The 26,070-nt window shown below is 33.8% G+C and overlaps 1 protein-coding gene across 2 annotated transcripts in view; it reads right to left on the reverse strand.

Moving 5' to 3' along the window:
* Positions 1–26,070, reverse strand: part of LOC106670050 (gamma-aminobutyric acid receptor alpha-like) — a 156,447-nt gene that overhangs the window by 124,566 nt on the left and 5,811 nt on the right. Inside the window, exon 1 of one of the 2 annotated variants that reach the window (XM_014400045.2) lies at positions 6,994–7,135. The exons of the other annotated variant lie outside the window; for it this stretch is intronic. The gene's annotated coding sequence lies outside the window, so the exon portion shown is untranslated. Of the gene's footprint in view, positions 1–6,993; positions 7,136–26,070 lie in introns of those variants that run through there. 2 annotated transcript variants of the gene reach the window in all.

Below are 26,070 nucleotides of genomic sequence, written 5' to 3' on the forward strand. Positions count from 1 at the left end.
CATGAATAACTGCTTAAGTTGTGGTATGCTAATCATCAAGTGACATAAATGTATGTTAAAAACTAGATACTATGATAAGTATCAATAAGTCACAGTAAAATTTAATAAATTAAAAAACTATTTACTAGGACAACTACAATTTGACAAAATGTGAGCACAACAAAAAAGTTACAACAAAAATCGAATTTGTACTAAAAGTCTAAACATTAAAATTGCGACGCTGGCAAGTGTTGTTTTGACTTTCCAGAATTCTGTTTTCAATATTAGAAGTATCCACCACTTACGAACAATAAGGATCAAGGTATGTTCCTGAAGAATAAGAAAGCAAATTTATTTCCCAAGCTTTCGACCTATCATCAGGATCTATATTAATTTTACATTATGAAAAACATATTTGTACAATTAACAATCAGTATAATTAAATAGAACTTACAAAACGACCTTAAACACGTCTACAGATTGACATATTTATTATTATTTTTTTTTTATACAGGCGAAGCCCCTGTCTTCTGGATGTATTAAATAAGTTAACTGTACTAGAATTTCATTACAAATGTTTTATCATTTTCACATTTAATCCATATATTATACCACATATATTTGTATTTTTTAATTTAAATAGTTATTAGTTTTAGTTTAGTTTAAATAGTGATAGTTATTAGTTTGTTCCCCGTTACATCTAAATTATTCGAAAAATTAATTTACAAAATAATTATCTGTATTGCTACTTCAAACAACATCTTACCAGGCCATCAATTTAGTTTCGAACCCATCATTTCACTACTCGAGAACTTTACAATTTTATAGATTTCATTACTTCATGTCTCGAGCAGAAGTTATACGCGAGTGGAGTGTTTCTTGATATATTGATTTATCTCATTGATGATTGATATATCTCATTCCTTCGACGAAGTATGGCATGAGGGATTATTATAAATTTTAAAATTAATTTACCCCAGGTCTATCATTTGATTATACAATCGTAACTTAAAGAAATCGCAGTAAACCAGGGATCGGAGATTTCCGAAATGAAAGAAGTGCTTGCAGGTGTGCCACAAAGGTCAATAGGGTCAATACTCTCTCCGTTTTGTACACAATTTTTACTACTGACATGCCAACAAATGAGAATTAACTTAGCACCACTTACGCCAGATGACACCGCAATATTAACAAATCATCCCTCTTCGACACAAGCTTCACTTATGTTAAAAAAAAAAGAAGAAAAAAAACAATTTAAACAATTGAAAAATGGACCTGGAACGGATTTGGAAAATAAAGTTGTCCCTATCAAAGTCACAACATATCACCTTCACGCCCCCTTAGTGAGACGTCCTAACACATGCTTATACATCGAAACTGTTCCTCAATCCTACAAAGTTAGTTAGGACTTACATTTGATAGAAGAATATTGGAATCCACACACACGATTCAAAAAAACAGACACTCAACAAACGATTTAAAACGCTTTATTACCTACTCAACCGACAATCAAAATTACCATTTCGACTCAAACCTATTTGGATGTAAGGGAAAATTACAAAGTTTTCAGTCCAAAATTTCAAGACTAATTGTTTCTGCCTCTTTTTACGTAAACAATAACACACTTCACAGAGATCATCACATGCCAAGTGCTTTTTCATCCATCAAAACATATTACAGACGTTTTCAGAGTAAATCACACCAACCCACAAATACGATTACTCCATTCCCAACAATTACGACGTAAACGTCTGAAAAGAATATGGATAAGAGACCTCTTACACGATTAATTTCGTTTTAAGAAACTAGAGCGGCTGCCAATGGGTAGCTTTCTCTATATCCCGTAATGCCACAATCATAAGTTGAAATCCAATCTTCTGTTAGTGTTTAATACTTGTAGGTAAAAAATAAATGAAGTATAAAACGAATTAACACAATTTTTATTAGATTTCATAAGAAATACAATTTCGTTATCTAAATTGCTTCTTACACGAATCTAAATTCGAAATACAGGGCAATTCTGGATTTTCCGGGTGAGGGGCCACCCACTCAGGCGGCGGGGTAGATATATATATTTCCTGGCCATGTGTTTTCCTGACCAATGGGCTTTTTAAATCAGCACTATGCAAACAGTGGAAATAATAAGTTGACGTCCTTTGACAATTTATGACCGACCGGCTTCACCGGCGATTGGCTATTTTTTGCCAGCAGGATTTCATCGTATATTTTAGTCAAAGAGAAAACAATTTTTATGAAATCCAAATTTAAAAAAAAAATCAATTAAAGATAATTACCTATGCAATTAATCTAATATACAATACAAATTGACCAACAGGATCGAAGTCACGATAGCTCAAGTGGTAGAGGAACGGCGTATTTAGCCGAAGGACGTGGGTTCGAATCTCGTTCATGACACTGATTTTTTTTATCTCAACCAAAACCTTACTAAAAAGATTAAGTGATTGAAAGAAGTAATTTGATCAATAGACCACTAAATATAATGGATTTAATAAGTAAAATGAAGTGTAGGTTCACTAACAGCTCCTCATGGCCACTTCATATGTCGCTGAGAATCCAATCCTGATTACACGACATCTGAAAATGGCAAAAAGAGGGAAAATTCGAACGGTTGTAGGTTGAGATGGAGGGTTGGTGTCCGAGATGATCGTAGTCACGATAGTTCAAGTAGTAGAGCAGCGGCGTATTTAGCCGAAGGTCGTGGGTTCGAATCCCGCTCGTGATTGGCTCGCATTGGCCATGTTACAACTATCTGCATGTCCTAGCCTGGAGTTTTATTTGCTTGACTAACAGACCGAATAAGCTCTGCCATTCTAAACAAGGATCTCACAATCTAGAATACTGCTGCCTAGATTTCTTTCATTCCCGCACAATATGAAGCGTATTTTATTTTATTTTCAAGGCTGCAGTTAACGTGGTTTTTTTCAACGTCCAACTGTTTACATTTATACAATGACACCACCTAGTAGTTATTAGTTTAAATAATAATCTTCGAGTTTTCTCTCTCGGGATTTGTGCCAAACACACAGAAATTGCTCATTTGAAAGCACGAGGGAGAGACGGGAGATAATTTCAAACCTGGCAACTTTATTGCTCCGTCGCAGCCTCGGGCAAACAAGGGCAAAGACGCTAGGGTTTCCACGAACGTCGTCATATTGAGCCGAGACCGCTGAAATGCGATCCCTTTTTGACCTGGCCCTCTTCCTCATATATTAACACTTGGCGAAACTGCCCTTTTCCACTTATAAGCGGATCATTCCATGTATGTCCAACTTTTATATATATTCGGGAGAAAAAACCTGAGAGAAAAGACGAAGCCTTGTAGGAAAAACGAATTTCTGGGTCAACTAAGTTCTGCTATTTTCAATGAACAAATTTCGGAAGCCTACTATTAATAATGTTCTTTTACGAACACAAGATTATAGAAAATAAAGATGACAATGTAATCTTCATATTTTGATTCATCAGTAATAGTAAAAAGTAAAGACGTTCATATCACAAAGGAAGGCTTAACGTCTGTGTGTCGCGGTCGAGGGTACAAATCACAATTTAATAGTTTGTCAGTATCAGTATCAGAGAGTTAGTAACCAGATCGAGACGCTCAAATGGCTGCAGTTTAAAACAAAATATGCGCGAAAGAAAAGAAAAGATGGAAAACACGCAGAGGGCCGGCGATGACCTCAGCTGTTTGTCGGCCCATAAACTTCCCACTTATAATAATAGTTTGTTTAAATTAAAATGCCCTAGAATATACCAAAATTCGAACTCAGGGTCATCATCGTGGCAAGATCGTATGCGTCCAGCAGGAGCATGTAGTAATTAAACATCAGCGTTTGAACCATCAACCATCGATATTTTTTTCATTATATGTTAATCATAACATAGCTCGAAGTCACGATAGCTCAAGTGGTTGGGCAGCGGTGTATTTAGCCGAAGGTCGTAGGTTCGAACCCCTCTTGTGACACTGACTTATTTATCTCAACCAAAACCTTAATTAATTGAAAAGAATTTATTTGGTCAAGCGGATCACGAAACCTAATAAAATTACTATCAATGTTTAAAAAAAGTTTATTTAAAAACATGGACAGTTTAAAGCTTTTTAGTCGTTAAATAAATATTTTATAACAAAGATTTCCTAATATTTGTTTTATTTTACTTCTTTACGCGTTGAATCAGGAATACGACAAGGTACAGTCTTAGGCCCAATTTTTTTTCTTTTGTATATTAATGATTTGTTGAAAATTAAATTTAGTTATGCAGATGACACTTGTATCATTTTCTTCGGTGATAATTTAATTAATTTAACTAAAACAATAAATAATGATATGAAAATTATTAATTTTTGGTTAAACTCAAACTTTCGACCCTTAAACATACAAAATGTAATGTATTACACTTTTTGTTGAAAAAGAAAAAAACTAATAATTTAAAACTTGCTTTTCATACTTGTGATGATAATGATGCTTACTTAATGCTGCTTACAGTGTTAAGTACCTTGGTGTGACATTGAACTCGAACTTCAGATTTAATTTACATATTGATTCTTTGGTTTCCCGTCTGAGAAAGCTCTTTTATAAATTTAGAATTTTACGAAACTTTATGAAAATTAAACTTTTACGGGCAATATATTTTTCACTTGCACAATCCATAATAGCGTATGGTATTGTTTCCTGGGGAGGTAGTAATAAATGCTACACTAAGACTCTGAATGTAACTATAAACTCACTTCTTAAAATTATTTTACGTAAACCGTATTGATATAGTACGAATAAATTATACATTGAATTTAAAGTAATGAATCTCTGCCAAATCTTTCTTAAATGTTCATGTTTGTATATATATATATATAATGTNTATTTATAAAAGACCTGGCACTTCTTTTTTTTATACACAGAGGATTATTATTCAAAATTTCAAAAACTACAAAGAAGGAAAAAATATAATTTCCAAAATTTTAAATTGTAGTTAAGATACTTTAAAGCCAAGATTTAATTTGGTTGGTTTTATTATTTTTACTATGTCATTTCTAGATATGATGATATTTTATGTTACTAGTTGTTAAAAAGAAGTGCCAATCAAATTCACTTTTTGCAAATTAAGTTTGCTCTTTCGCGAATCAAATTAACTGTTTTTCCAGGATAGCGGGATACGAATAGGGATTAAATATTTCAAAAGTTCCTATTCCAAAAGATCCTAATCAATGTAGATTTTTGAAAGGTTTTTTGACCCTTCAATTATAGCAAATTGTTTTTACAATAATTTTGAGCAACTCTTCTTATGTTGTTAGCAATAACTATTTTTGAATATTTTTTGTGTTATCAGAAAAATCTTCTCCAACATCACCAACTAAGAACATATTATTTATTTATTTTTTCCCAACAATTTCTTTAAATAACATTGACTATTTTGCTGTGAATGTAGCAATTTTGTAACATCGCTAGGTATTTTCTTAATCGTTGTTTGACATCTTCATTTTGTTTACTGTTTTCGAATTACTTCGACTAATAATTTTGTTTTATGTTTCTGTGTCTCTCTTCACTGTGTAAGGGTTTTTGAAAGGAAACCATTGTTTTTCTGGCGAGCGGTTTCGACTTTATTTATGTCATCTTTTGGCCTACAATGAGACAAATTGATTATTGTTAGTTATCGTGACACCAAACCTAGATTAACATTAAAAAACTTTTACATTAATGTGTGGTGGTTAGTGACCGTTAATCGATAATTATTCAGAAATCGTGAGATGCGGTCTGGTGTGATATAGGTTTCAGAAAAACATTTTCTTTATCGTGCCAACGTTTCGAACTTGATTGAGATCATCTTCAGAGCCTGGTATTTACAAACATTGTTTACATTTAACAAATACATCAATCATAGATATGTTGCTTTACTCTCTTGTCCAGTTATTGGGATGTAAGACCGATGTAAGTTGCCGGGCAGTTTAAACAGCTGATTTTGTAGATTACGTCAGATTTATTTGTTATTGGTGTGGGATCTTTAATTTTGGAAAAAAGTGTTTGAATTGTTTTATAATTTTTGAAAGCTATTTTGAAGTTATCGGACATTAACGTTTACATTAATTTTGAAATTTAAACAGTGTTGAGCTTCCAAAAACCCTTACCCAATGGAGAGACACACACAAACAAAAAACAGAATTATTCCTCGACTACATACCATCATAAATCGGAAAACATAAATAACTCATGCCCTGTTTAAGTTTGCATTTGGCTTTTATCCAGGGTAGTTGAGGTCATTTAAGATCCATATTTATATGTATAGGTCCAAAGTGGCGGAAAATCATGGCATTTAAATATCGATGCAGTTTACAATTCCTGACTAATCAAGGTGCATCCACAATTAACCTTAAAGCCCGATTTTGAATGGTGTGGACTCTTTTGATTTGAGAGACTGACGCTGAGTAATGTATTTCCATACTGCCAAATCAATTTGACAAGCACCAAACAGATCTCACTGCCAACTTGGTTAGCATTGACTGAAGACTTTATTCTCCCTCTGAAGAGCCTTATGTGTTCACGCCACATGAGGTTGTTTTGTAGTGTCAGTTTTAAGTATCTTACTTAATCTTATCTTTGATTCCAACCAAATTTCCATATAGTCAGATCAATGTTCGCTGCTTTACCTGAATTACTTCATTAAAATATAACGTCATCGCCCAAGGTTAATCACTGTTTTTTAAGTCGTTTAAAGGTAGTGTCTCGTTTTACTTCCTTGTAAAACACCAGTTCTCATGAAAAATACAGTTCACATGGTATTTTTTAATGATTGTGAAGAAGTGCTGTGTGCAAGATAAGATTTCGCTAAAAGGGCTTTTTTAGCTTTTACACATTTTCCGATATTTGAAACAATTATTTGAATCTAAGGTTCAAATATTTTTAATGAAAATTGCTACTAAAATAACTTTCTGTACAATCAGAACTACAGTAAGTTTTAATCTAAAGTCGTTTGTTAGTCTGTAAATACAAAATATAAAGTTCTGACTTGATTGTTTCGTAGGAGGGTTTTCTTCCACGGCTTGAACTCCGGACGTTCCACCCCTTTCCAGACGGCTCGAGCTTGATGCAAAGAAGAGAAAAGTGTTATGTGCTGTTAAAACGCGGCCTGTCAAAAGCCCTTTTGAAACGTTTCCATTCATCCCGCCGGATTAAACTGGCGTTTGTAATAATCGAGGACGCAAGGGATTTGCCTCATTGTGCCCGAGTCCTCTTTTAAATCCCGCCTGTCCTGTCAATATTGACACAACGTTTGTGCATGTCAATTACACAGAATATCTCGGTTCTTCTATAATAACATAATATTAAATTCGGCCCATAACGGAGAATTTTCAACATAGACTGCAAGTTCCTCTCGTAGAATTTGCACCCAGTAGACACCCCTTTTCTTTGAAATTGTTTACCGTTTGGAACGTTTGCCTACTCGAGAGTCAGTCATTCCACGTGTAAATAGAGGGACTTAGGCGTTTAATAATTGAACATCTATTACAAAGTTAAGTGAAATTCTATTTAAAAATAAATGCTTTAAATAATCAACGATTTTCCACGTTTTCATAATGAGAGAGAGATAGAGCGAGAGAGAGAGAATGAGAGAGAGAGAGAGAGAGAGAGAGAGAGAGAGAGAGAGAGAGAGAGAGTACTACTATATAAACCTTTGTCCCAAAGTTAAGTACGTTTTTCTTCATACGTTGAACATTAATAAAATTTCAGCTTGAGTAAACAGTTTTTAGCAATAAATGTAAATTTCCGATTTACCAAATTAAACAAACCTATTGATTTACACACATTAAATATTTGTGATATTATTCATGTTTGTATAGCAAGGTTGGGATGTTTTATTTGAAAATAAACTGAACCCGAAAAGAGCAAAAAACAAAAAAACCATTTCCCTGACCATAACTGATGTGATTACAGCAATAAAATTTAGTGAAGTTTACAACAAAATATTTTACTATATTATACTGACAATCATAGACGTTTTTCAACACAGTTTCCACGCAAAGTTGGAGCTGATCAAGTTTGACGAGAAATGCGACTTCTACATTTTTAAAATTCTATAAACAATTCTGCTTTCCTTCCTAGACACAAGCTAAGCTAAAAACATGTATAATTACTACTCTTTTCACACATAAGCATAACTTAATATATATTTAGAAATCGTGAGATCCGGTCTGGTGTGATGTAGGTTTCAGAAAAACATTTTCTTTATCGTGCCAACGTTTCGATCTTTATTGAGATTATCTTCAGGGCCTGGGATTTACAAACATTGTTTATATATTACAATTACATTTTGGATGTGGAAAAGTGAAGTTATACAATGCAAAATATATTTTATATATTCAATCAAAGTATTTCTACTCACTCAAAGTGTTTGTCTTCTGTGTAATTGTGTCATTCTTCATTGGTGAACACCAACATCCCAATAGACACAACACTGGACATTATTAAAGATAAATGGCCCAACATAACACCACACACAACTCTATCATAGAACACGTTCATTAAAATGATCCGACACTGCTGTGTAACGGATATTTTACATACGACAATCACTTTTACAAACAACTTTTTGGTATAGGTACACATCTACTAAATACAGTCATACCACAACTTCCTTTCACATTACCCTCCCTCACTAAATACGTAGATGATATATTGACAGCTGTTCCCACAGATCAAATTCAAAGTACATTAGATATATTTAATAGTTTTCACCCACGCCTACAATTTACACATGACATCGAAAACAACAAAACAATACCATTTTTACATACACTTGTAATAAAACAACCAGATGGCACATTAATCACAGATTGGTATCAAAAACCAATAAACACAGATCGCTACCTCAACTTTACGTCTCACCATCCTCTTCATACAATAATAAACACGGCCAAAGGGTTACTTCACAGAATGATTACCTTAAGCCATGAATCCTTCCACCACAAAAACATAAAGATATACAAACAGATCCTCNAGATGATCTCAATAAAGATCGAAACGTTGGCACGATAAAGAAAATGTTTTTCTGAAACCTACATCACACCAGACCGCATCTCACGATTTCTAAATATATATCGATTAACGGTCACTAATCACCACACATAACTTAATATATCATAATAAAAACTTCAAATGTACAATGCAAAATACTGCTTTTGAACAATCGTCACTGAGAAAGCGAGGAATTGACAAAACCTGCTGCAGATCTGTAGAATCAATGCCAAAAATCAGAAAAAGCAGGCCTCCATATACGACGAAAAAGTAGAAGCATTGGTGACTATAGAATGCCCGCAAGGAGAAATACTCTCGCCTCTTCTGGAAGTGGTAATGGATAACTTGATAAGCAATCTAAATGAAAGCGGAATCACACCCCAGGTTATGCAGATGACATGGTTACACTACCCAGGAGAAAATTCACCTCAACTTTAAAAGAGCACATCCTAAGAACGCTAAAAATGGTGGAACTATGGTGCTCACAACGGGGAATTAAAACAAATCCCTCAAAAATTACACTAATTATATTTACCAAGAAAAGAAACAAGAAATACAAGACTTAAATAATGATATGCTGCAGTTAAAACACGAGGTTAAATACCTAGGAATAATCTTTAATATGAAATGAACCTCGTACCCTCACCTGTAGTACATCATAACAATAATTAAAATAACATTAATGCCCACAAAAAGAACTATAGGAAAAAGTAGGAGCAGTGAAGATTGCAGGAGGCGTACTCTCGCCTCTTCTGGAAGTGGTAGTGGACGATTTGATAGGCAAATAAAACTCAATAGCTTTGGGACAAAAACCGAAAATTGTATAATGGCTATATACGGAGAATATGCCTCTCTGGATCGTTTTTCATCCGATATAACAATTTAAAATGTAATCTGTACTGATGACATACCACACATCCAAACCACAACTTCCAACCTATGCGGACGACACCACAACCTTATCGTCCCACTCCAATTTTATCCATACAGGCAATTCAACAACATCTGAACCTCATTAGCCAACTGTTGCGGACAGTTCAGACGTCAAATCTACCCACCAGCGCATATTAACAACGAGATGATACCACCATCGAACCAAGTGAATTGGATTTTACTTAGATAGCAGAGTTACACGTAACTCACATAAAGCTTAAATCGTCAAGAATTTAACAAAAGATATGGACTACTTAGACACCTCCCGGTACCAAAGTCAACACTAAGCGTAGAATTCAAAGTAACCGCTCATCAGACCTATTTTGACTTACGAAGCCGTACGGTGAGGTTCGGCCAAATCATCCAATATCCAACTAATTCAATCCTTTCAATGTAAAGTTCTCCGCCGTATCCTTAATGCTCCCTTCTACGTCACCAATCAAACGATCCATAAAGATCTTAAAATCCCTTACAATCCTCCGTGCTGTGTAAAACGACGTTTGCCTCGTGAACTTCTGTCTTTACCCACCCAATTGAATGAAAAACAAGTTCCTGCACTGGTTCGTTTCTCTCCCCACTGCCTCCTAGTCTGACAGATCTGCCTTATATATAACTGTACTATTTGTTCAATGTATATTTTGTACAGAAAACGATAAATAAATTAAATAACAAAACAGATGATTTGTTCTTGATTTTGAGGTTGTTGCGTGATTTACAATACAAGAGGTTATAGGAGCAGGTATGTGGAGAGATTTACGAACAAAATGCCCACATCTGCTGAGGAGGCGATTAAACTATACTTCCACATGAAACAACTTAACATTTAACAGCAACCTCCTAGAATATAAAGTGGTTATAATAATGCACGCCATGTCTACTAGAACCGTTAAAGGTATGGAAATGGACAAAAATATCCTAATTTCGTCTAATAGACATATGTGTTGATTAGTGACCGTTTATCGATAATTATTCAGAAATCGTGAGTTGCGGTCTGGTGTGATGTAGGTTTCAGAAAAACATTTTATTTATCGTGCCAACGTTCGTGCACCCGCGGGAATGACGTCAACAGAAAAGAAACCCCGAAGGAGGGGAGAGAACAGAACAAAAGAGAGAGAGGAGCGTCATTCCAAATACGTTGGGAGTAGCTGGAAGTTGTTTTCCATCCTTGTGNCTGAAACCTACATCACACCAGACCGCATCTCACGATTTCTGAATAACTAATAGACATATTTTAAAAAAATTCACAGAAGTAACTAACATAAGTTTAAAAATGTAAAGACATTCCTGCCCTGTAAGAGAGCTTAACGTCCATCTGTTCAGTGTAGAAGAAAAAGGGTTAGAACCAATGTACAATACTTTTGTATAAATTATTTTAAAATAAAATTTCAAAGGCTATGGACCTATTGGAACCCAGTAATAAACAGCATAAATTTAATCATTTTCCATTAAAATCTGTCTCGAAAATACCATTTTTTTAAGCTTTGTGATTAGTTGATGGTGATCCGACATCAGGAAAGATTAGGCGATTGTAGGATTACCAGGTCATTCAGGTCGATTAACTGGAAACAATATCCACAATAGGTTTTAAATGGCCAAATTATAAATGGTTATAAAAAGTTACGTACTTCGGAAGGAAAACGCTAAGGAAGATAACAACCTATCGACACGTCCCGTCGACCCGACAATTACCGTTTAAATCCCACATTCGCGTGAATGTCAGTCTGAACGACAAATGAGACACGGGTCGTTTTCGTAACGACGGATCGTCATTCGGCACGTTTGGCCGGGGAAAAACCGGTCACATCTCCTTTATTTTGATAACAAAAAATTGAAGTTGAACCATTCTCAGCTCATTTATTGGCTCGATCTAACGAACCCAGCAGCGTCAAACCATACAAGATATACTGTGTACATGCGAATAATAAAATTAAAGTTTTTATAAATGAATTGCTTTTCTAGACTAATAATTTAATTAAATTGGTGAAGTTTCTGAAAATCGACTGATTGGAATAAGCCTCGAAGCACAGTAAATTCTCAAAAAAACCGGACCAAAGATCATTAATAATTGATGAAATCTTCAAAATGATTGTGTAACTAATGCAATAAAATGACAAAATGCCCTGCTGATTACGTTACTACTTACATTAATTTCTTTTAAAAAAATTATTGTTTTTGCACAATAATAATAATTTCCATTGATTCCCGTCTCTGACTAAAGACTGTGAAATTGCCGCGCGCGTCTGAGTAAAGAAAGAGGGACCAGGATAGTGGGAGACGAAAAAACAACTCTTTTAACATTATTATCAGATCTAGCAATGTATCAGGGTAATTGACATTATTTCCTTTGCTTAGGAGAACAGAGGGTACTGCTCGGGTGCGTTCTTAGACATTTCCCAAGTTTTTGACAGGATATGGACCCCGGGAGTTCTCTTCAAACTAAAGCAGTTCTTAATTCTTACTCACTACTTATTAAAAAACAAACAAAACAAAATAAAATCCTAACTAAACGACCGCTGATTCAGAGTGAGATGCGGCAACGAGTTGTCAGAAATCAGGCCAATTTAGGACGGCGTCCCACAAGGGAGTATTCTTGGTCCCATCCTAAGTACAATTTATACTGCTGACCTACTGATACCGCTTAAGAACTCAATTAATTATACACAATTTTTTCGAAATGAAAAATTTGTGTCACAGGCGGGATTCGAACCCACGAATTTCGGCTAAATACGCCGCTGCTCTACCGCTTGTGCTATCGTGTCTTCGATCGTCCATGCTACAAACTTCCCATCTCAACTCGAACTTTTTCATTTCAACCAATACCTTACATAAATATTAATTAATTAAAAGTTATTGTTTCCCCGTATTAATTCCCCGTTTATTCGAATTGTAAGCATACCTCTTAAGACTCGATCACATTGAAGAATGGTGCAGAACGTGTGAGATGAAACACAACAAGGATAAATGCACCCAAATTACGTTCTCGCTAAATAAACAGTCTTGCCCTCGTATAGAACTATATAGTAAATAATCACACGAGTAAAATTCTTAGGGATATGCTTATACAGAAGACTGATGTGAAATCCTCACACAAGACTTAAGCGACAAGAACGATTTGGTCTATTATGAAGACTTATAAGACGGAAATCAGACATGACGGTAAAGAACAAACTGTGTGCAAAACATTCCTTAAACTTATTTGTACATATGGGTACTGTGGGGCACCACCAAGCCATCTAATATCCAACTAATCCAAGCTTTCTAATCAAAAGTCCTCAGAAGAATTGTACATACTCCTTACTGTCTCAAACTATCCACATCGTCAGAGAATTGATACGCCGTTCTCGCTTCCTCAAGTTTCACTCCAATCTTTGAACCAATCCCAACGCTACTGCTCAAGCCCTCTTCAATACTCCTCATTCCAAAAACACTCCATATCGTCCCAAACGACGAACACCTTGAAATCTCCTCCCCTTTGGAAACTGGAAGCCACCATTGACTGGCTTCTCTCCCGTGTCCTCCGCTGGCAGTATTGGCTGTAGTGTTAGTGTTCTGACCGGAATTTTATACCTAGTTATTATTTTATACATTAATAACATATAATTTATGTGCAGGATACAAATAAATATTATATAAAAATACATTATTTGGCATATTGTCATAATCAATGTTTAAAAATCCTCAGATAACAGTAATCCGTTGCTAAAAACTGATTTTTCCAATTATTAATTAATACATCCATATTATACTTTTTGGTTATGATAATTGAGCCAATTTACCTGAATTTCCATCGATTTCCTATTTTTCAGGGGAGGTTTTTCCTAATTTTTGGTTATTGCTTTTTGTTCTTAGAGGTCATACCTTTTTTTACCGTTATAAAACCTTGAATAACATTCTTTAAGTATTTTATGGCAAGAAGTCTGGATTCAGAAATGACTTTTTACATTAATGCATGTAATACATAAAAACTTCAATGAAGTAAGCTTTGATAGAGGTTTTTGCTTTATTTATTTTATAGAAATGATTTTTTTTAAGTTAATGTTTTAAAGCTCAGACTTTTAATTGGCCAAGTGAAGTTTTTGTGTGATATGAATCGATTCACGCCGTTGGAAACTTTCGACCCTAGCGTCAGATCAACCGCTGCTCAAAACTCACCTCGCAGTAGACTCGCCGTTGAAAGGAGGCGAAATATTCTCAAGAGTGATTCCCGATAAATGGCCCGGAAAAAAAGGTAATTCCTCAGGTGAAAAGAAGTTATTCCGGGAGCGGGCGAGGAATAACTTTTCTTTCGAGTTGCCCGTCCTCGATTTGAAGAGGGATTTACATGTTGTAAATGTCGAGTTCATGCCCATGAGTATGATTGCTCATGCATGCCATGGGTAATCGACTACTGTTTGCTTTAACAGCGAATAAATTCATGATGACTAAAGACCGGATTCCCGTGCATGCATCTTTTTGTTGCTCACTCAGATTGCAATGAAACCAAGACAGAATTTCGAGTCATGGAAAGGACGTCCTTTTGAACTATTCTTATTTTTCACGAAATTGCACGTTTTTTACGGTTAACTGCATAAAATACATTTTATCTATTTTTTATATTTATTATTTTTTATGCATAAAAACAACGCACATATATACATGTTATCATACACCATTTTTATGGGTTTTCAGTAGTGAACAATCTGAGGGTGAAATCTTTTTTTATAATGCGTTTCGTCCAAGTTAATTAATATTTTATTGATTCTCAATTAATTATACACAATTTCTTCAAAATGAAAAATTTGTGTCACAGGCGGGATTCGAACCCATGACTTTCGCCTCAATAAGCTGCTGCTCTGCCACTTGAGCTACCGTGACTCGATCGCACATCCACGATTTTATTTCAGTTGTAAGCTGTTCGAATCCCGCCTGTGGCACAAATTTTTCATTTCGAAGAAACTGTATAATTAATTGAGTATTTATATAATTAAGTAGAAGCTGATAAAATAATTAAAAATTTAGTATTATTTTATTGGTTAAATAAAATTGTTACTATGTTTACAGGGAGTTTTTATCTTGATTGCACTCTTTGCACAATTTTGAGATTTTTGCGCATTACGAGGTTTTTATTGCACGTTTTGAAGGTTTTTACTACCCGGAAATCAGGACTTTAATGATAAAAGGTGTTAAAAACATGTTTTGTATTTCCAGTAATGATTTAGACCATAAGCCTATTACATAAACTAACCAAGATTTTACAATAAAATAATGTGAATTAATTGATTCAATCAATGAATACTATACCAATTCTATAAAATCAGGACTTAGCGACGAGAACTTAACATCAGGCATTATAATTTCATTTATTCCTTATTTTAAATTAACACTGATTATTTTAAACTAACCTTTCTTAATTTTAAATCAACTTTTTTAATTTCAAATTAACCCATTTAACCTTCAAATTAACTCTTTTTAATTTCAAATTAACCTGTTTTAAATTTCAAATTAGCTCTTTTGAATTGAAAATTAACCCTTTATTTAAAACATGGAAAACTAACAGATTGTAAGAAATGTAAGCACGTAATGCACATAAAATTTCTGCACTGGAAAAAACAAATTAAATATGAAGTAATTCGGGTCTTAAAAACACATTTTGTCACATTCTCAAATTAAATGAAAAATCTATTATTTTTGTGTTTTATTTTATTTTTAATTGTAATTAGTTACTTGTATTTGTTAAATTTAAACAATGTTTGTAAATCCCAGACCCTGAAGATGATCTCAATAAAGATCGAAACGTTGGCACGATAAAGAAAATGTTTTTCTGAAACCTACATCACACCAGACCGCATCTCACGATTTCTGAATAATCATTTGAATTTAATTTCACTAATTTCGTGGTCCGCTTGATCAATTAATATATTACAATTAATTAAGGTTTTTAGTTGTGATAAAAAAGTAAATGGAACGAGCGGGATTCGAACCCACGATCTTCGGCTAGATACACCGCCGTTCTACCACTTGAGCTATCGTGACCTCGATCCAATCGGACAACAACTTCCCATCTCAACCGCACCTTTTTAATTTTCCCTCCTTTTTGTTTGAATTGTCCCTTGTTTTGTTTTTTTACGTTGATATATCCAGGTTTTTAAATAATGTTCTAGTAGAGTTGAAAAATCAACGTAAAGCATATTAGAGGAAGAAGTTTTTGTGAAATTTGACAAGTTGTAGGTATCTTTTTGTAACCTCAGTAGAACGTGCAATCATGACCAAAATTTTAAATTGTGTAATTTTGACATGTCCCATAATTGGCTAACATTTTATGTCATTCGGATTATTGCAAAGAAGTATCTTACAGCAAATTTAGCGTTCTTTCAAATGGTGTAATTGGATTTATTGTAGTCTCAACATTTTGGATCTTGTAAGCGTTTTTATGTGGTAATGTAGTGAAAAGCGAAAAGCTGAAAAACCTAAATTGACGAATATCTTCAAAATACAGAACTTTCCGAAAATTTTCTCCTGAGCATTTTTTGCTCCAAACGAAGAGTAGAATCGATTCCCTGAGTTTGAGTTATACATACATATACAGGGTGAATTGCAACTCGTGCTACAAACTTCTCCAGTAGATTCTTCACCCTAAAATGAACAAAAAAGTTCATATTGTCCATGGTCCGATTCTCAACCATTTCAGAGTAATTTCGCTTTTTATCGATTTTGAAAGATATCACGTCCTGGCGTCGGAAAATCGTGATATCTTTTAATCTAAACATTTCTCTGAAAATCTAATAGCACCGTTGAAATTCCCGTTAATTTTTCAATAAGAAGATGACGGTGGCAAAATGTTTGGGCTAATTTTTTGTGTTTTATTTCAGCCAGAACTACAAAAAGAGTGGAAAATTGTGTAAATCGGAAAGTGTATAAAGTAATCCAGAGTTTCTAATTTTAGTCTCAGAAGGCAGCAAATTTGAGGAAAACTACCTGATTTAATAACGCTTCCAACGCACTCGTCATTTTCTTATTTAGTGGTTGTGAGACCAAGATGTTGATGACAAAAAGAGAAAAAATGGTGGTTCAAGGATTGCTAATGTTTGAGAGTGACTTGCTACTCGTGCTACAAACTTCACCAGTAGATTCTTGACCCTAAAATGAACAAAAAAGTTCATATTGACCATGGTCCGATTCTCAACCATTTCAGAGTAATTTCGCTTTTTATCGATTTTGAAAGATATCACGTCCTGGCGTCGGAAAATCGTGATATCTTTTAATCTAAACATTTCTCTTAAAATCTATAAGCACCGTTGAAATCCCCGTTAATTTTTCAATAAGAAGATGAAGGTGGCAAAACGTTTGGGTCTTTCTTCCTTGACCTTCTAGCTGTTTGTAAACTTCTTAAGCATTACATACTAAATGGGCATTAAATTAAATTAAAAAATTTCAATGGAATTATGATTTTGATTCTCTCTAAAAATTAACGGGGATTTCAACGGTGCTTATAGATTTTAAGAGAAATGTTTAGATTAAAAGATATCACGATTTTCCGACGCCAGGACGTGATATCTTTCAAAATCGATAAAAAGCGAAATTACTCTGAAATGGTCGAGAATCGGACCATGGTCAATATGAACTTTTTTGTTCATTTTAGGGTGAAGAATCTACTGGAGAAGTTTGTAGCACGAGTAGCAATTCACCCTGTATATATATATATATAATCTTGTAACTACTTACATCAGTGAATATAAGACGACAAAATTCATTGGCTAACTCACATTTTTACAATGTAAAACTACGCAATATTATAACTTTTCATTAAATATGGCACTTAGTTTTTTTTATAGCTATTTTTTATAGATATTTTTTATTTTTTTATTTTTTATAAAATTTTATAGTTTAGTTTTATTATTCAAAATTTCAAAAACTAAACAGAAAAGAAAAATATAATTTAAAAAGTTTTAAATTGTAGTTAAGATATTTTAAAGCCATGATTTAATTTGGTTGGTTGTTTCATACTACAAGTTTATTCTGTATTATGTTTAATTATTTATGTTGTTTTTCATTTTGGAAAAGTATCTGTTTATTTTCAATAAATTGAACCAGGAACTTAGAAAGATAAAAACGTTGAGACAATTAAATACGCTGGCTTATAAAGCTACTACATATCCTAAGCTCTTATTTCTCTAATCAAAAAGTGTTATGAAAAATTAATTTATTTAATTGCTTTAACAAAAATTTGAAGAAAATGTGCTTTTTTGTTGGTGTTAATTGTTTAAATTTTTAGGATTAGTTTATGAAGTTTGATACTGTGGCCTTTTGAGTAGAAAGTATTTTCAAATTATCGATCCTAAATAGGTTCGGCTTGAAACTTAGTTCGTGTTTCAAACTTTATCCAACGGGTATTTATAAGAAAGACAGGGAAAACTTATATGCAAGATGTTACTAACACGACAATCCATTACCTTCTGTCGCGATTTCTTACATCCGAGTTTTTAAGTGACAAGTACCCTTGATTCCGCCATAAATCAAACTGAGTGTTTGCCAACGAGGTCAGAAGTGTATCGACGATACAACGCTATTTTTCCGTACTTCCGGCTGGAGATTTTATTACGGAAATAGCCGAGGTACACCATTATCGCTCGGGTGACAGTGTCGAGGAAGGTCCGCTTCGTGAGATTTATGAGGTGGACATTTCGTTGAGGATTGAGGACTAAGGGCAATAGGAAGAGGAACAAATGGACTGGACACAATAGCCTCACAATGAAATTAACTCGTTTGATTTGATAAAAACCTCTTCTTCGAGAAGAGAGGCCATATCTATTAAACGAACCTTAGCGAATCCCCACTTCCATCCTTTTAACTTAAAAGACGATGCTCCTTTGTCAATCGGAAGTCTTGGTTTCAGTTAAAAATAAGTGCAAGGTTGAAAAGATACTCTAATTGAAATTATCAGTTCACACTATTGCGTTGGAAACGGATATTTACGGGCTGAAGTGAATATCTGTCACAAATTACCACTGTGTAATAAAGGTAACTACGAAAACATTTTACATCTCCGAAATGGCCGACGAGGTGTATAAAATTTTATCCAGGACATCAGATTTTATGATAGAAAAAATCTTCCTAAAAAAAATTTAACGTTATGGTTCTTTTATGTTGATCAGAAGTGAAATTTTTCTGTGACCTTTAACGAGGAGCAGAAATATGTCGACGGTGTTGTCGATATTTCACAAATTAAGGTTCCACGTTCAATTAGGCCGAAGTTTGTTTAAAGCTCAAATTACTTAAAACTCGGAACAAGTTTTAAATTAGGGAGAAAAAAGAATGTCGTGTTTTGAAAAACTAGCTGATTTGCTTAAGAATAATTTTGACAAAAAATTAATGATACACACATCCAATTCCTGGCCCTCAAACGCATACAAAATGCAACATCCAAAGAACAAACAAACATAAATTTAATATTTTGTTAAAACTATTTGACTAATTAATTTTATATCCTGATTTTATTGGAGGAAAAGCAGTTTTCCAATAATACAAATTCCTGAGATTGTAACGATAACAACAACACGATTTTTACTCAAAGTGTGCATAAAATTGGGCTGATTCGTCCTCTCCTTACAAAAATAATATTGTTTAGAAATAATAAAGATGGGGTGAGTATGTCGATTCAGTTTTTGTAAAGGATAGTTCTACTCACAGATTTGTCGTTTACAACAATTTTAGTTAGTTAACAAAATAGCTAGCTAAAATATGCAAACAAATAAATAGTATAACCATCCTTTACAAAAAGTGAAAAAAAGAACAATATCGTATTCACGGAAAGCATGCAAAATTCATACCCAGACCCCCTCAGTGGGCACAATAAATGCAGACTTTCAATAGTGCGACGCTTGCCTTTTATTGAATGCCGCAAAACATTGTCATAAGTCATGCTCTGATAATTTTAACTGCCAAAAGATTTCACGATAGAAATACAAAAACTGAATGTTAAAAATTAATAATTTAATCATGATAATTGGTTTGTGGTCTTAAACTAAGCATAAAAAGATTATACTGTTTTTAAACACTACCAATTTAAACAATTTTTTTGTTCATCGTGATTGTTGTTCAACTAAAATAATGATGTCAATTAAATAAATTTTTGTTTCTTAACCTTAACTACATGCTAATTGTACATATCCCGTCCTTAACGTCAATCCTAACCCTAACCATAACTGTATTTCTAACCTTAATGCTAACCTAATTTAGTGTTACCCATTGATTACTAATTCTAACCATAGCTACACAAACCCATTCATAACCTCAATTCTAACGCTAACCTTATTTATCCTTAACCGTAATTCTAATTCTAACCCTATTTAACTTTATCTTTAATTATTATTAAACCTAATCTAACCTAATCCGTCCTTGAGCCAAACCCTACCTAACCAAATCTAACCCATCCCTAACCCTAATCCAAGCTGTAGCCATAATTCTACCGCTATCATATATCTAACGTAACCTAACGCCTTATCACTGGTAGCGAAGTGGTCAGCGTGATAGACTCCGCGGTCATGAGTTCGATTTCCCAGTCTGGCCCTTTTTTCACGCAACCCTTCTTCCTCAAAATGAATACGCATCGGACATGACTTTCTAATCCAAATTCTACAACTAACCTCACTTAACCCGTCTTTAAATTATAACCCTACTTAACCTAATCTAACTCAACCCTAACCCTAACCATAATTCTAACCCTAATTGTACCTATCTTAACCTAACTCGTCCTTAACACTAATTCTAACCTAACGATAACCATATGTAGTTTAACGAACTAACCTAATAAGCAAAGCGAAATCAATGCTGAAAAAATGTATACGCAAAAAAAATTGTGCATCCCTAAAACTTATTCATGTTAAAACCGTTGATTTGCAATAAATTCTGAAAATATTTGCGTAGTCTGCGAGGTGATTAACCTGTAATTTGGTCGATACCGATCATCTTGGTCTGCCTATCCTATTCTCTCTCGCTGTTTTGGTCTGTCAGATGCGTTTGGGAATCTTTCCATCTTCAGGGTTGATCTGCGTGATTTCTGTAAAGTCAAGTCTCTCTCAATTAGGGGTGGGGTGCTTACGTGCTTGCTCTACTCATTATGGCAATATTATTAAAAGGAAGGAATAATAATATGTTTGCTGAATGACACAAGCTTTTATCATTTTAACCTTATAAATCTCAATGGTTTTGAATATTTGTACAGGTTAAATAACACAGGAATTCTGTGAATATGAACTTTATTTCCAATTCTACGTTGACAGAGAATTATTGATATGAAATTAAGTTGTTTAATAAAAAATTAATAGTAGTTGTTTTTCAACTAAACAAGGATTAAGAGTTTTGGATAATTTCTCTTATGTTGTTATTAAATTAACATAAGAAACAGTCTTTTTTCCCCAGTTCGTGCAGGTGAAAACTCACTCATGAAATCCAGTTCTTCCATTAATTTTCCATTCCCCCTCTGCGGTCGTTTCCAGCTTGTGCTTGATTTGTAGCCAGTCATGCGATCTTTGTTGAGCAGATAAGCAATGCCCAACTTTATTTAATTAGGTCTCGCTTAGCGCATGAAAGAGAGGACGAGAGCGCCCACAATTTCCTCCCGATTATTGACTCGATCTCGTTCGCATTCAACAAAATGACGAAATCGAATTTCACGCAAAGAAATTAAAACTGTGAACAACAAGTTTAATTTGCCTGGCGGACTTTTCAGAAATACGAATAGCGTTTGATGCAAAAGATCAACAGCTTGACGGATTGTTCTGCTCGTTTAGCGAGACAAACACCGAAACTGAACATGCGAACAAGATCCATAACGACCGTCTCGCTGTCGCATCCAGAAGTTATAAACATAAAATGAACATGTAGCAAAGTTAAAAACAAAATAAAGTTAAACACATAAACAATTGTTTAAAAAACGCATTAAACCTGTCACTTCTATTATGAAGATTACTAGTCGTACAAATGAACAAGGACTAGCCACCAAAATCAAGAGTATTTCATTATCAATTACAAAAAATGAATTTAGTTGTATTTTTTGTTTAATTTTGTTTTAAATAAACAGCACAATGCTGTGGATTTTTGCAAAAAATATCCAAGAATTTTATAAGAAGAATAGATGTTTACTACTTAGCCCAACGAAAAATTTTCTCACAATGGGAAATAGAAAAAAATCTAGTCTTCATAGATTTCTTGAAGTCTTCACAGTTCTTTCTTTATTTTTTGTTTTCAAGTATGGGATGGACAAGTTTAATTTTTTGGTATTATTAAATATATACACAAAACACTATTTCAAAGCACATTAACGTAGGCGTTTAAATTTGTAACTTCACAAGATCGAAAAGACAAGCTACTACTTCTTCACAGTTCTTTTTTTATTTTTTGTTTTTCTACAAAGAATGCAACTACCACTAAAAACAGATAACAAATCGCTCTGGGTGGCAGCTAACAACTTCGTATCTTACGAAAAATATTTATCCAGATTTGCCATCCCGACAGCAGTTGGGCCGTCAGACGAAGGCGAATGCTTTTGCCTATCACCTGACCACAATGTTCACCCAACATGCCAACTGAGGCCATACAACTTATCGATGACACTCCCTCCATTCCATTATCCCTCACTCCTGAAGTATTTTCACTTCCTCACGTTCATTCTGCCATAAAACATCAAAAAAGAAAGCTGTAGCTTTTGACCTTATTACACCTAAAATCATCATATTCGTTAGAAATTTATGTAATTCTGTTCTTCTTTCAACCTACATCTTTATAGATTGGAAATACTCGTCGATAAGCCTACTACCATTTAAAAGAATTCTTTCAATCTAAATTCTCAAAATGTAATCCCGACCATCAATTTTCGCGATTGTCATTCAACTATCCTGCTATCGTGAGGTACACATTTTCTCTACCTCTCTTGAGTTGGAGCAGTACTGTACTTGGAGCTTTCATGGAGTAAGCCAAATGTAGTGTTTAAGAAATAAAGTGCAATTTAAAAAAAAACAGCATCTCACGATTTCTGAATAATTATAACAAAATTGTTTAATGTGGGGCCACATACTAATTCTACCTTGCAAATTAATATACACAATGTTTGTAAATCCCAGGCCCTGAAGATGATCTCAATAAAGATCGAAACGTTGGCACGATAAAGAAAATGTTTTGCTGAAACCTACATCACACCAGACCGAATCTCACGATTTCTGAATAATTATAACAAAATTGTTTAACGTGGGGCCACATACTAATTCTACCTTGCAAATTAATATACGCAATATTAAATTAATTATGTTGCACACCTTGGACTTGTAAAACTGAAGTCTTTGTCAACATTTTTTGTAGATCGTGAGGTGCGGTCTGGTGTGACGTAGGTTTTAGAAAAACGTTTTCTTTATCATGCCCCCCTTTATCATGAGCCCTGAAGGTGATCTCAATAAAGATCGAAACGTTGATGATAAAGAAAATATTTTACCAAAACCTACATCACACCAGACCACACCTCACGATCTCCAAATAATCATTGGCTAGCGGTCACTAAACACCACACATTTGTCAAGATTCTTAATCTGGTGGCCTAATTTGGATAAAAACATTGAACAATTGTTAAACACGGTCCCCCTAAAGTAGAGAGACATTATTGGCCATGGTCTGCAGAAAAAGGACCGACACCCAAAATTTTCTTTTATCTTTTGAAGGAAAAAATGTTATAATAGATGCTATTCTAAGACGATTTTGTTAAATACATGAAAACTTTTAACGTCTAACAGTACTATTTCCTTCTTCGAAGAATATTTTTCTCAATAGGGACTGCCTTGTTCAATTATTATCGATATTTCTGATTATTACTGATAATGAGGACATTACGCTATTGCCACTGCGCAAGGTTACATCTTCTTTTGGAAAGGTAGGCAAAAAAATGGTTTTCGGGCTTGAGCAAGTTTATTTGAATTTCCATCGATTTCCCCGATAATTCAGGGGAAGTTTCGTCCGAAACGTATTGAAAAGAGGGGGGATTTGCAGCCCACTCTGTGTGTATAAGCTTCCTAAAGGGTTTATGTGATGAGGTTGGGTATTAGACAACCTAATATAAAATCCATAAAGATTTTACCATTCATAGCGCACCTCTAGGACTAAGAACATGTTATCAGGGTATGTTGTTGTATATCGCTTGCAAAAACATTTCGGAAATATGACTTCGCCGGATTTAGAAAAAGAAACTCAATATGTATGAAAATATTGCTGACAGCCGTTTTTCCATTCATTGGTCAATGCTACGGCCGACTTACAGTAAAGCTTCTTTGAAGCTTCCTGTATTTCGTAAGAAATTTAGCATTCGTGTTATAATAAATAAAGATATGTCAGTTTTGAAATTTTTAGAGCAAAAATATAATTTTGTTATTTTTTTCTAAATCGAATTACTTTCGAGACCAATTTAAGAAGATGACGAGACCAACCGGTCGCTCATACTAAAATTTCAATCTTTTGGATAGTTTAAGTTGTGTAAATACACTTTGTGTCTGGTTTAATTATTCTGTTATAAAATTTGCACATATCATTGTTAAATGACAGAATCCACAAAGGGTTATAGTGCCAGGAAGATATATAATTTTTTGGCTAAACTAATGAAACTGTAGAAATTTTATTTATTTGTTTACAACTGCAAAATAATGCAACAAGTAAAAAAAGTTCAAACAACGAGCAGAATTAATGTATACATAAAAAAACGTGTATAGGGAAAATGATAGGATGCCCTTGAGCTTTCAAAGAAGCCATGGGTATCACACCTCCTGCATAGTCATTATGTCCACGATAGTATACTGTATCAGTATAACTGTATGTCAGTACTGCTTCAGCCCGAGGATTGTGGTACTGTGGTCTACAAAGTCAGGATAGTCAAATGGCAACTCCGACAACAAAAAATTGCTATACAGGCTAAGCAAAAGTAGGTTTTTTTATACACTCAAACTGTTAATAAAAAATACTTAAAAACCCGAGTGCAGACAAACAAAACAAATTCAACAAACTTCACAAATCGAGACGCCCGTTTGATCTCACTGTCTCAACAAAATTGGTACCAATGACGATTTCGTCTATTTGCAACTTTAGAAAGAAAATAAAGAAAAAATAAAAATGTGTGACATTATCAAGACGAAAAAACTGCTAGTGAAGAATTCTAGTGGAATGGTGTTCGTTCATCAAGGTCAAACCAAAAAAATAACTTTACACTTAATTACATTCTATCATAAGAAAATATTCCCTTTTCCTTACTTAATTAGTGTAACCATTTAAAAAATATATTCGATTCATTAATTTGTTATTAATATAAGGATCTTTCATGTTTAACAGGTACAGACTTATTATTTTATTTTATTTTTTATAACCATCATATAATCCCACAACGTTATAAATACACGCTCCCACAACGATATATAATATATAATTTACATGCAGGATACAAATAAATATTATATAAAAATACATTATTTGGCATATTGTCATAATCAATGTTTAAAAATCCTCAGATAACAGTAATCCGTTGCTAACAACTGATTTTCCAATTATTAATTAATACATCCATAGTATGTTTTTTGGTTAAGATAATTGAGCCTTAAGATAATTAGGTTAAGATAATTTACCTGAATTTCCATCGATTTCCTATTTTTCAGGGGAGGTTTTTCCTAATTTTTGGTTATTGCTTTTTGTTCTTAGAGGTCATACCTTTTTTTACCGTTATAAAACCTTGAATAACATTCTTTAAGTATTTTATGGCAAGAAGTCTGGATGCAGAAATGACTTTTTACATTAATGCATGTAATACATAAAAACTTCAATGAAGTAAGCTTTGATAGAGGTTTTTGCTTTATTTATTTTATAGAAATGATTTTTTTAAGTTAATGTTTTAAAGCTCAGACTTTTAAATGACTTAAAAAAAAATTTAAATGACTTAAATTTAAGTGAAGTTTTTGTGTGATATGAATCGATTCACGCCGTTGGAAACTGTCGACCCTAGCGTCAAAAAATTGCTATTTAGTATATAGACATGTAATATACAGGCTAAGCAAAAGTAGGTTTTTTTATACTCTCAAACTGTTAATTAAAAAGTACTTAAAAACCCGAGTGCAGACAAACAAAACAAATTCAACAAACT

Source organism: Cimex lectularius, unplaced genomic scaffold, assembly GCF_000648675.2.
Source record: "Cimex lectularius strain Harlan isolate CLEC.00 unplaced genomic scaffold, Clec_2.1 scaffold38, whole genome shotgun sequence".
In the NCBI taxonomy this organism is placed as follows: domain Eukaryota; kingdom Metazoa; phylum Arthropoda; class Insecta; order Hemiptera; family Cimicidae; genus Cimex; species Cimex lectularius.